This window comes from Stegostoma tigrinum, unplaced genomic scaffold (assembly GCF_030684315.1).
Source record: "Stegostoma tigrinum isolate sSteTig4 unplaced genomic scaffold, sSteTig4.hap1 scaffold_49, whole genome shotgun sequence".
Classification (NCBI taxonomy): Eukaryota; Metazoa; Chordata; class Chondrichthyes; order Orectolobiformes; family Stegostomatidae; genus Stegostoma; species Stegostoma tigrinum.
In genome coordinates, this window is record NW_026728419.1 from 1,320,124 (window position 1) to 1,332,114 (window position 11,991).

Below are 11,991 nucleotides of genomic sequence, written 5' to 3' on the forward strand. Positions count from 1 at the left end.
ATGGTGGGCCAAACTCGAAGGATCAGACAGAGAGAGAGAGAGAGAGGGAGAGAGAAAGGGAGGGAGGAGAGAGATGGAGTGAGAGAGCAGGAGAGGCAGAGAGGGGGGGCAAAGACAGAATGAGGTGGGGGATATATATATATATATAAGAGAGAGAGAGAGAGAGAGAGCGAGAGAGGGATCTCTGTCTCACTCCCGATTGCTCCAGAATCTGCAGTTCCCATGATCTCTGATACAATGTTAACCTCACTGTGAAGCCTTTTCTAACCTGAAGAAGTTACCCTCCTCCCTCCGGACCAACCTCAGGGGATCTCTCTCCCACTGCAAACCATCTTCGGTCCGCCTCACCCCTCTCCCTATTTATTCCAGAACCCTCTCCCCATCCCACTTTTCTGATGAAGGGTTTAGGCCCGAAACGTCAGCTTTTGTGCTCCTGAGATGCTGCTTGTCCTGCTGTGTTCATCCAGCTCCACACTTTGTTATCTCTGATCCCGATTGCTCCCTTGTGCTTTAAGTGAAACAATACCCCCCTCTGCTGGCCTCCTCACGCCACTGCACAAGGATGATCGATGGTGAAAGCCAACAGGGGGTGAGTCAAAGAGAGCGAGTAGCCCACAGCAGCGTCAATACACACACACACACACACACACACACACACACACACTTAGACACAGAGACACGTGCACATGTAGGCACAGACATGGAGACACACAGATACATTTATGCACACATATGCACATGCAGACTCAGTCATGCAAAGACAGAAGCACACAGATAGACACAGCCACACACAAACGCAGAAGCACACACCACAAACACACGCAAACACTGACACAAAGAAACAAAATGACACACACAGATTCCGTGTGCAGTAGCAGGCACTGCCCTGAGATTAACCAGCTTTAAGACAGTTCTTGTCAATCAGATAATTCCCAGCTTTTACGAATGAAATGCCGATGAGAAAGTGGCACAGTGCTGTGATGCCCCTTGGCTACTGTCAGGGAGAAGGTGAATGTGTTTAAGAAACACATGAGCATTTGTGCAATGTACATACGCCCAATGGTGCAACAGATCCATGTCATCACTTGATGCCCATCTGTGAAACTGATTGATGTCCATTCTCAGAAAATCATTCAAAGTAAACCCGCCAACTGTACTGGTCAAGTTCAATCCCACTCTCATCTTGTGTTTGTGTGAAAGTATTGTGTTCCCCTGTGGGATAAATCTGGGTTCCATAGCTGCAGAAAACTCTGTTCCCTTGTCTGAATGAAAGGGTGTTGTAGCTAGTTTAAAACTGCAGCTTTGTATCTGTGTGGATTTCAGGTCTGGGGGCAGTGTGTGTGCTTGTGTGTGTGTGTGTGTGTGTGTGTGTGAGAGAGAGAGAGAGTGAAGGAGTGTGAGAGAAAGGGAGTGACTGTTTAAGGGGGGGAAGGGAGAGACAGACAGGAGCCATTGGATGGAACTTTTGAGTTGTTGCTTTCTCTCACACCTCCTCACATCCTCCTTTAATCTCACAAAGAAGCCTCTTACTCTGCTCTGTACCTGAGGGAGGTATATGTCAGGTAGAGTGAGCTGGGAACTGACTGGAAGGACTGGGATCTGGAAGGACAGAAGGGATTGAGGCACAGGCCTGGGATAGAGACAGAGAGGGAGTAGAGAGCAAAAGAAACCAGCGAGAGAGACAAGACAAAACCCAAGGAAAGGAGCAGAGAGAGAACAATAAAGCCACGGGGTGAGAGAAGAGAGAGAAATGCCATTCAGAGCAAGGAAAAGGGCAGAGAGGTGGGAGTGGGGAATAAATCCAGCATACAGAGAGAAGGACTGACAGAGAGAGAGAGAGAGAAATCCCAGGGAGAGAACGAGAAAGGACAGGTACAGAGAGAAATCAAAGGAGAGGAGAGCAAATAGATACCATGGAGAGTGAGTGATGGAGATACAGAGAGGGGTGGTCACAGATATTATGACCATCAGGCAGAGAGAAAGGTGTCGAGAGAGGTGGACTGGGAAGTTCAGAAATGGGAAAAGCTGAACGTTAAAACAGTTCCTGCAAAATCTGGGGAAAGGGGTGAGAGAGTTGCGGGAGAGACTTGAGGAGGTGGGGTATTGGTGAACGGGGAGATGTGAAGGATGTGGGGGAGACAGAGATTTATAGAAAGCAGTGGGAGGTACAGGAAGCTGAGATTTGGAGGCAGAGAGAAAGGGAGGCAGTGAAATCTGTGGGATCAGACTGTGCAGCAGCCCCACATCATCTGGAGTTTCAGCTCCCAAGTCAAATCTCCTCGGGGGCAGGTGTGGAAAGACAGAGAAATGAAAATTGAATAAATAAATTATAGCATCTAAAGCACAGCAAGATCCCATTGCTGCTTGGACTTCACAACCTGACAGCTTCCCAGTCCCCCAGCAGAGCCCCTGATGTTAAACTGAGAGAACGGCAAACAGGAAGGTGTCTCAACCTGTCTCAGGCCTGTCCCAGTGTTTCTGGTTGAGGGGAGGGGGGGTGGGAGAAATGTTTACTCTAGAGGCTGGGATTCACACCCCCATCCCCATTCCCAGACTCTGTTTGTCTCCCTCTGTCTGTGCCCAAGTTTCAGTCTCTCAGAAATCCCCCAGGGAGAGAGAGATGTAAATTGATCACATCAAAACCAATATATTTTGAAAAAAAAACAAGGATCAAAACGAGGTCCCATCACTGACTGAATTCCAAAAGCTCCCCAATTTCTCAGCACTTCCCCCTGACTTTTAAATCCAGAGAATGGGAACAGATTTCATCTGGATTCGAGGGGCAAATGCTTTCTGACTGCCCCCAGGGTTTATTTTCTGAGAGGCTGGGCAATGACTCAGTGGTCGGAGTGACCCCACAGGGCCCGTGTCTCTCCCTCCCTCCGTGTTTAACCTGCCCCCTCCAGCTGGTTCTCTGACATTATGGGGTGGGGGATGTTGAAAAACAAAACCAATGCACCCCTCACCCTCCCCCGGTCCACTCCCATTCACCGGGCTCAGCCCCCATGTCCATTCTGTCTGGGGTTGGTGCTGTTTCTATCTTAAATATTAGACGTGGATCTTCCGCTGGTACAGTCACCTCTCTCTCTCTCTCTCTTTCCTTTCCACCCCTTCCCCTTTCTCCCTCTCTCTCTGTCCCTATCACTGTCTCCATCTCTGTTGGGCTTTCTCTTGCCCGATAATTGCTCAATGCCTCCCTCTCTCCCTATTCCCTCTCTATTTGACAGCAATGCCCTCTCCTGCCTCACATTTGCCACGTGTTCCCATCTCCCCACTGTGTCTGGGAGGCATTTGACGAAAGGTGGTGGGGAGGGGCGTGTCTGGCCTGGGGGGGGGTGCGCAGCGAAAGGGAGGGACGTTACACCCCACCCACTATCAGACTGTCAGAAAACTCAGCCTGGGTGCCTGCAGACAGCCTGAGGGTGACATGCTGCCAAAGGGGATACACAGCAAGATCCCACAGACTACAGTATGCAGGACCTCCAATGGATTCCCTTAATGACCTGTTGGAGCCCATCCCCCCACCCCCACAGCGCCCCCACAAGGAGAGGAGCTGACATAGGAATGAAGGACATTCTGCACAGCAGGATCCCACCTGCTGTCCCCTGCAATGCCCTTACCCCACACTGAAGAAGCCTGAACGTTTCTGCATCATTATCACCCACTTTCAGAAGCCCTCCCTCCTCACCCGCCCCACCACATCTGAATTTGGAAAGTGTAGCCTCGCTACTGTAAAGAAACAGCTCAGGCTGTCCCCACACAGCAAGATCCCACAGGCTGCAAAGTGCAAAAAGGGGCCTCCCCACCAGCAAACACTGAACTCTCCCATTTCAACTTGGAGCTGGGCTCGGCCTGAACACTGGAGTAACCTCCTCTCCCCTATCCCCCCCCACCCCAGATCCTGTACCTGTCACACCCCCCACCACACCCACCTCTCCCTCTTTCCGCTGTCTCCCTTTTTCCCTCCTGCATCCCCATCCTCCCCTTACCCTACTCAGCTCAGTGAGATCCCACAAGTAGCTCCCTCCACCCCCTCGAGTGTACCTCGAACATAGCACAGTACAGGCTCTTCGGCCCACGATGTTGTGCCAAACGTTTACTCTAAAACCAAGGCCTATCTAACCTCCACCCCTACCTGAGATTGTCATCCATATGCCGATCTAATAGCCACTCAAATGCCCCTAATGAGGCCGACTCCACTATCTGCTTCAGAAATGCATTCCACTCCCCAACCACTCTCCGAGTAAAGAACCTCCCTCTGACGTCTCCCCTATATCTACTGCCACTCACTTTAAAACCATGCCCCATCATAACAGCTACCTCCACCCTAGGAAAAAGTCCCTGGCTGTCCACACTATCTATATCTCTCATCATTTTGTACACCTCTATCAAGTCACCTCTCATTCTCCTTCATTCTAAAGAGAAAAGCCCCGGATCTCTCAACCTTTCCTCGTTAGACCTTCCTTCTGTTCCAGGCAACATCCTGGTAAATCTCCTCTGAATCTTTTCCAATGATTCCACATCTTTCCTGTAATGAGGCAAGCAGAACTGGACACAATACTCCAGATGTGGCCGAACCATGCTTTTGTACAGCTGGAGCATAAATTCACGGCTCTTGAACGCAATCCCTCTATTAATGAAAGCTAACACACCAAGTGGCTTCTTAACAACTCTATCCACCTGGGTGGCAGCTCTCAGGGAACTGTGGACATGCACCCCAAGATCCCTCTGCTCCTCCACACTGCCAAGTATCTTTCCGTTAACCCTGTACTCTGCTTTCAAATTTGTCCTTCCAAAATAAATCACCTCACACTTTTCAGGGTTATCTTCCATCTGCCATTTCTCATGCCCAGCTCTGCATCCCTTTGTAACCTAGAACAGCCCTCCACACTATCCACAACTCGACCCACCTTCATAGCGTCTGCGAACTTAATAATCCACCCTTCCACTCCTTCAGCCAAACCATTCACAACAATCACAAATAGAAGAGGACCCAGAACAGATCCTTGTGGTACACCACTCGTAACTAAGCACCATGTTGAATATTTTCCATCCACTACCATCCTTTGTCTTCTAAGGGTCAGCCAATTCTGAATCCAATCTGCCACATTTCCCCCGATCCCATGCCCCCTTACTTTCTGCATGAGCCTACCATGGGGAACATTATCAAATGCCTTCCTTAAATGTATGCTTCCCAATGTGCTCCCCTGAAATGACCCCTGCCAAAATGACCCCTAGAATTTTGTGGCATGCAATTTTGAGCCATCCTCATTTCACACTCTCCTCTCCTCCATTTTCTGCCTCCTGCCCAAATCTTCTGCCCAACATGTTTCACAGCCTCCACGTTTTGCCCCTTTTTCCCTCCCCAGAAATGTGTCCTCCACTTTTTCCCGACCATCACAATATTGTACCCCATCTCCAAATCCTGTGCCTCCCCAAAACAATACTGCACTCCCCCCCCATAAGTAATTTGCCCCGACCTGTCAAATATTGTTCCCTCATATTGTTATTTCCCCCATTTCAGTTGCTCTCCACAATATTGCCCCAAAGCTTGCCCTCCATCCCCATTTTGGGACTCCCCGACTTTGCATTCCCTCTGATATTAATCCACTCAACAAATGTTTGCAACCCCGTTCAAATTCCCCATCTTGATTTTTACCCCACAAATATTTTGCTCTTCACAAAATGTTTCAATGCTCAGTTTGTAACTGCCACCCCGCCATAGAGCTTCTCTCCCCTCCCAGTTCCTCACTGACCACAAATCCACTGTATATAAATGGCCCTCTGCATTTCCTTCTGTGGACAATCCCCCCGCCACCTCATCAAGTTGTTGCCCCCACCCTGGGGGCAGAGGTCACAGGGCATAGGGCGAGAGACTCAGGGGCCTTTTCACTGACTGCCTTACAGTACAGCAAGATCCTGGTCCCCAGGCAGACCCTGCCCCCCTCATTGAGACAGGTTCGTTACCTAAAACCCCCCCTTTCAGTTCAGAGAGAGCAGGCCGGGGTGAAACTCAGGTAGGGCAAGGAGCAGGAAGATCAGAGGATGAGACAAGTGATGGGGAGAGAGGGCCATTGACAGAGAGGGGGAGAGAGAACCCAAGAGAAAAGAGGCACAGATAGGCTAAGGGAGAGACAAGCCATGGGGAGTGAGATGTGGGAACAGACAGAGGAAGAGAGAGGGGTGAGAGAGAGAGAGAGAATAAGTGGCATTGAGAGACAGAAGGAGAGTGAAGTCATGGGGAGAGGGGGACAGATAAAGAGAGAGGGATGCAGAAAGAGAGAGGGAGAGAGGAAAACAGGGAGGATCCCACTCCAATAACTATTCACCCCTCTCCACTGTGGCACAAGGTCCAAATCCACCCTAGGGAGACAGACAGAGAGATACAGGCAGACAGAGTGGCACAGCCCCTGGGAGGGAGAGAGACCAATGGGCAGGCAGGCAGATAAACCCAGGGAGGGAGGGAACGTGAGAGAGAGAGAGAGAGAGAAGGGGGTGAGGGGGAAGGAGAGAAAGATCCCAGGGAGTGAAAAGGTGTAGGACAGAAACAGTGTGAGATGAAAAGCTATGGAGAGAGAAACAGAGGGACAGAGAGACCCCAGAGAGAGATAGAAGGACAGATAAGCGAGAAAGAAACATGGACCGAGAGAGAGTGAAACCTGAGGCTGGGAAACAAAGGACAGACGGAGAAAGATAGAGGAGAGAGACAGAGGAACCGAAAGGGAGAAAGAGACAGAGGGAGTAGAGAGAGAAAGATCCCAGGGAGAGACGTGAAGAGAAAACCCAGGGGCAGAAACAGGGCAGGAGAGACAGAAGAAGAGAAATCCCGTTGAGAACAAGAAAAAGGACACAGAGACAGTGGGAGCGAGCGGGGGGAAATAAACTCAGGGAGAGAAACAAAGTAACTTGAAGTGAGAGAAAACCCAAGGATAGAATGGAAAAGCACATAGAGAGGGAGAAATCCTCGGGAGAGAACAAGAAAGGACGAACAGAGAGAGAGAAATCCTGGGGAGAAAATAGGAAAGGATAGGGAAAGAGAGAGAGATAGAGGGACAGACAGAAATCGAGTGAAAGAAGAGCAGACAGAGAGATACCATCGAGAGTAGGTAATGGAGAGACAGTGAGGAGGGCATGCAGATAGAATGACCGTCAGGCAGGAATGGCAAGATCTCACAGGACAGCGAGAGAGTGAAAGTGTAGAGAGAGGTGAATGGGGAAGGTCAGAGTTTTGAAAGGCTGTACGATGGAACAGTTCCTGAAAATTCCAGGAAGGGAGCAAGTGATTCGAAGGAAGGTTATCAGAGGATCAGGGGAGAGTGGATGGGGGAGATATGAAGGATGTGGGGGAGATGGAGACTTATAGAAAGCTGCGAGAGAGACAAGAAGCTGGGAATATGGAGGCAGAGAGGAAGGCAGTGAAATCTGTGGGATCAGACTGTGCAGCAGCCCCATTTTTGTCCCTTTGTCTCCCCCAAGCCCCAGCCCAGGGCTCACCCCCTTGAGGTCCAAACTCCAGAGACTGCCTGAGCCGCATAATTCATTTTCCCTGTGAGCATGTGAGTGTGGAATTGAACGACAAAGACACGGGATGGTTTATTATGATTCTCTCGGTCTCTCTCTCTCTGGTCCCAGCTCCTGTCTGACGATTCCTCACTGCAGAATGATTTGATTCTCTCTGTCTCTGCATCATCCCGAGTTTCAGCTCCTGAATAAAATCTCCTTGGGGGTGGAGGTAAGACAGAGAGAAATGAAAATGGATTAAAATTTTTAAAAAGCACCGAAAGCACAGCAAAATCTCACCGCTTGCTGCCTTCAGCAACCTGAGACATTGCCCACCCAGCACAGCAAGATCCCACTGCTGAACATGCCTGAACATCCACAATCTCTCACACTCCTCACTCCACCCCAACCCCACCCTCCCCACCCAAACACCAGCACAGCTCCTGATTTTAAACCCAGAGAGCGGGGAACAGGAAGATGTCTCAAACTGCCTCAGGACTGTCCCAGTGTTTCTGTTTGAGGGGAAGGGCAGGAGAGATATTTACTCCAGGGCAGGGATTCACACCCCCCACACATCCCTCATCCCCACTCCCAGAATCTGTGTGCCTTACTTTGTCTGCAAGCTTCAGTGTCAGATATCTCCCTGCCTGCCCCAGCACAGAAAGACAGAGAGAGAGACAGAGGTGCCCTGTTTTTTTTTTGGGTGGGGGTTGTGGGGGAAGAGAGAGAGAAAAACAGACAGCCAGAAATTGATCAAATTAAATTGAAATAAAAATAAAAATAAACAGAAACAAAGGCAATCCCACCACTGGCTGACCTCCAACATTTCCCCACTTTATCAGCAGTTTCCCCTGGGGTTTTGAACCCAGAGAAATGGAAGAGATTTTGACTGGGATCAAGGGGCAGATGCTTTCTGACTGCCCCCAGGGTTTATTTCCTGAGATGCTGGGCAGAGACTCAGTGGTGGGGAGTCACTCCCCAGAGCCTGTCCCTCTCCGTCTCCCCATTCAATGTTTAACCCGTCCCCACCAGCTTGTTCTCTGACACTCCAGTGAGGAGTCGCCAAAGAAATGATCAATGTTCCCCTCTGCCCACTCCCATTCACCAGGCACAAACCCCATGCCCACTCCATCTGGGATTGGTGCTGTTTCCACATGAAATATTAATGATGAACCTTCCAAAGTGTCCAGTCATCTGTCTCTCTCCCTCCCCGTCTCTGCCTCTGTCCCTATCCATGGATCCATCTCTGTTGACTTTCTCCTGCTCGAGAATGATCAATGTCCCTCACTCCCCCCATTTCCTCGATGTTTCAATAGCAATGCCCTCTCCTGCCTCACGTTTCCCATGTGTTCCCATCTCCCTGCTGTGCCTTGTGGCCATTTGCATGTCAATGTCACATTTTGGAGGTTGACGGGGTGACGGGAGGTGGGGTGGGTCTCGGCTGAGGTAGTAGGGGTGAGAGAGAGACAACACACCCTCTCACGACACTCACTATCAGGCTATCAGCAGACTCAGCCCAGGGCCCTGTGGATAGCATTGCATCACATGTGAGGGTGACCTGCAGGCTGCAGTGGTGCACAGTAAGATCCCACCGGCAGCTGTGTGTGGGACTGCTGAGGGATTCCCTCAACACCTTGTCGGAGCCCACCCCTCTTCCATAGGCTGCAATGTGTAAACAGGCCTCTCTCCCACTGAACCCACCAACAAATATTACACTCCCCCATTTCAACTTGGAGCTGGCTCAGACTGAACACGGGAGTTAACCCCTCACCACGAACACCTCCCCAGATCCTGTACCTGGCCCCACTAAACATGCCCACCTCTACCTGCTTCAGCTGTATTCCTTTTCCCTCCAACACTCCCATCTTCACCCCAACCCCACCCCCACACTCCCTGCTGTGCAGGATCCCACAAACAGCAAAATGTGAAAATAGCCACACGTTAATGGAGAAGGTTAAGCTCATTCTGAGCACTGATGTAGAGGGAGTGGGGATGGGATGTCAGACCCTGCAGTTTCTGCTCCCTTGTAATGCTAAGCCCTTCCCCTGTCCTGGAGCCCACACTCCCTCACCCCCACCCCTCCCACATATCAGAATAAGGTCCCAGTCAATGGGAACAATTCACTCCACTCACCCCCAAACCTCGCAGACAGGTCGAGAGGGGCCAGGAGGTGGGATTGGGTCATGGGATAGTGGGGCGAGGTCGTGGGATCCTACTCTTCCTTTCCCACATCCTGGCATCCCCATCCTACCCCAAACTCTCCACTAAAATGACAATAAGTCCCAGCAGAGTTTCTCCCAGATATTCCAAGATGAAATGCAGGAGAGAAAACAGTTTGATGGATGGACGGGAGTATCCAGCTCACCCCTCCCCTCCCCTCCCCTATTACCTTCAGCTCGCCAATACACTTCATTCGAGTGGTGCCTGCACCTTCCATTTATTGCTTGCTGCCTCATGGCCCCATCTGAAACACAGAAATGACTCACAAAGCTTCATAGGATTAGGATTCCTGATCTCCCCCCGCCCTCCCCTCTCCCCATCTTCATATACAACACCCAGAAGTGGCTGAAATTGGAATGAACAAGCAACCACACAGCAAGATCCCAACACAGTCTCACTGCATTCCAGTAGAAACATATCACAAACACAGTTCGAAACTAGAGGCTGCAAAGTTTGAGACAGTCATCCCTCTCCCCTCCATGTCTGTGTATCTCTCCGACTTGTCTCTGTCTCATTCTCTCTATCTCAGGCTGTCATCTTATGCAGGTGTTATGAACAATTTTCTCTGCATTTTAAATATTCAGTGACTGGAAACCCCACCCCCGCCTCCCCCAGCCCTTGTATCTATTCCCCACCTCCCGTACATCTCCACCTCCCCAATCCCACTGCCCTCCGATCTCACTCCCACCCCTGCCTTTCTAAGCTTTTCCTCTCCGTCTCCATCTCCCTTTCCCCCCAACACTGTCTCTGAATTATACCTCTGTGTCTGAAATGTTGTCACCCCTGCCATTTAGTAACCCTGGCCTGTCACACTGCGGCATTGACTGTCTAAAATGGTGGGACGTTCTGGAGAGAGTGGTGGGAGTGGGGAAGGCCTAAACAGGGGAATGGCAATGCCGAGAGGGAAAGGGGGAAGAGATAAAGTAAGAGAGAAAGAAAGAGCCAGAATATGGTCAGAGAGAAAGGGAGGAAGACCCCAGACTGAGGAAGGTGCGTGGAGAAGGAAATGGACAGAGTGAGACAGAGAGACAAAGAAAATGTAATAGCAAAGGCTCTGTAAACAACATTTGGACACTGAGCATCTTGTTGCAATGTAGGCCACACTGCAGGTAATTTGATACACAGCAAGATCCCACAGGCAGCAGTGTGGCTGCAGACAGATTGTGTGTCTCACTGATGCTGGTTAAGGGCTCAATTCTGGCTCTAGGCTGACAGAGAGGGACCAATCCTGCTATTTACAAAATTCAAAATGCTTCCTTCTCTCTCTCTCTCTGTCTCCCCTCCACCTCTGATATCTCTCTCTCACTCTGTCTTGCCCACTTCTTTATGTGTCACTCTCTCTCCCTTCTAAATCTCTGATCTTTCTGTCTTTGTTCCTCTCTCACTGGTTCCATTCCCCCTCCCCTCATTTCGCATCTTTTTTCTCTTTCTCTCTCCCAGATTACATATTGTGCACTGTAATCTTTATCATTTAAAAAGACTGTGACATTGATATTTGAGGATATTCTGTTTGATAAACGGGGGCACTGTTTCCCAGCATTCTGTGCCAGTAATGCTGCAGGCCATTGATACACAGTATGATTCCACAGGTCACCCCTTCCTGCTCCAAAATGTGTTGAAATCACAACTTCAGGCAAGAGGCTATCACTTTCTTCGGGACTCTTCTTTTAAAAAGAAAAACACCCCCTCCATCCCAGGATGTAATTTGGTGGATGGCACTTTCTGGAACAAAGTGATTGGAGCTGGGCAGTGAAGAGATATTGGAGACTCCAGTTCTCTTCCCTACAACATGCCCCCTCCCCCAGATCCTGCCTCCCTTTCCCAGCACAGATACAAAGACACATCTTGTCCCTTTATCCCTCGCACCCTCCAGCTCACTCTTTTTGTCTACGTCTGTGTTTTTGTGAAAAATATCACCTTGTATTGCACAATATTTCTAACTCCCCCATTTCAAATAATGATGGGTCATGTTGCTGTGTGTGAGATGTTTCTATTTGTTTGACAAAAAAAGAACAATGAGAGGAAGCTGGAGGGGGTTCAGGAGAGGAGACAGAGAGAGAAAGACAGAGATGCCCTCGCAGTTACTCAGGGGATTGAAGTAAAATAGCCAAATGATGTTTTATTTATGTGATTATCAATTTTTTTTCATCATGGCCTACACACATCACACTATGACGTGAGAATGGGTCTTAGGAGAGAGTTTCACATTGATGGTTTTAATTTCCTCCGTGGGCAGTCCTGTCTGTCAGACACTCACTGGGAGGAGAATTA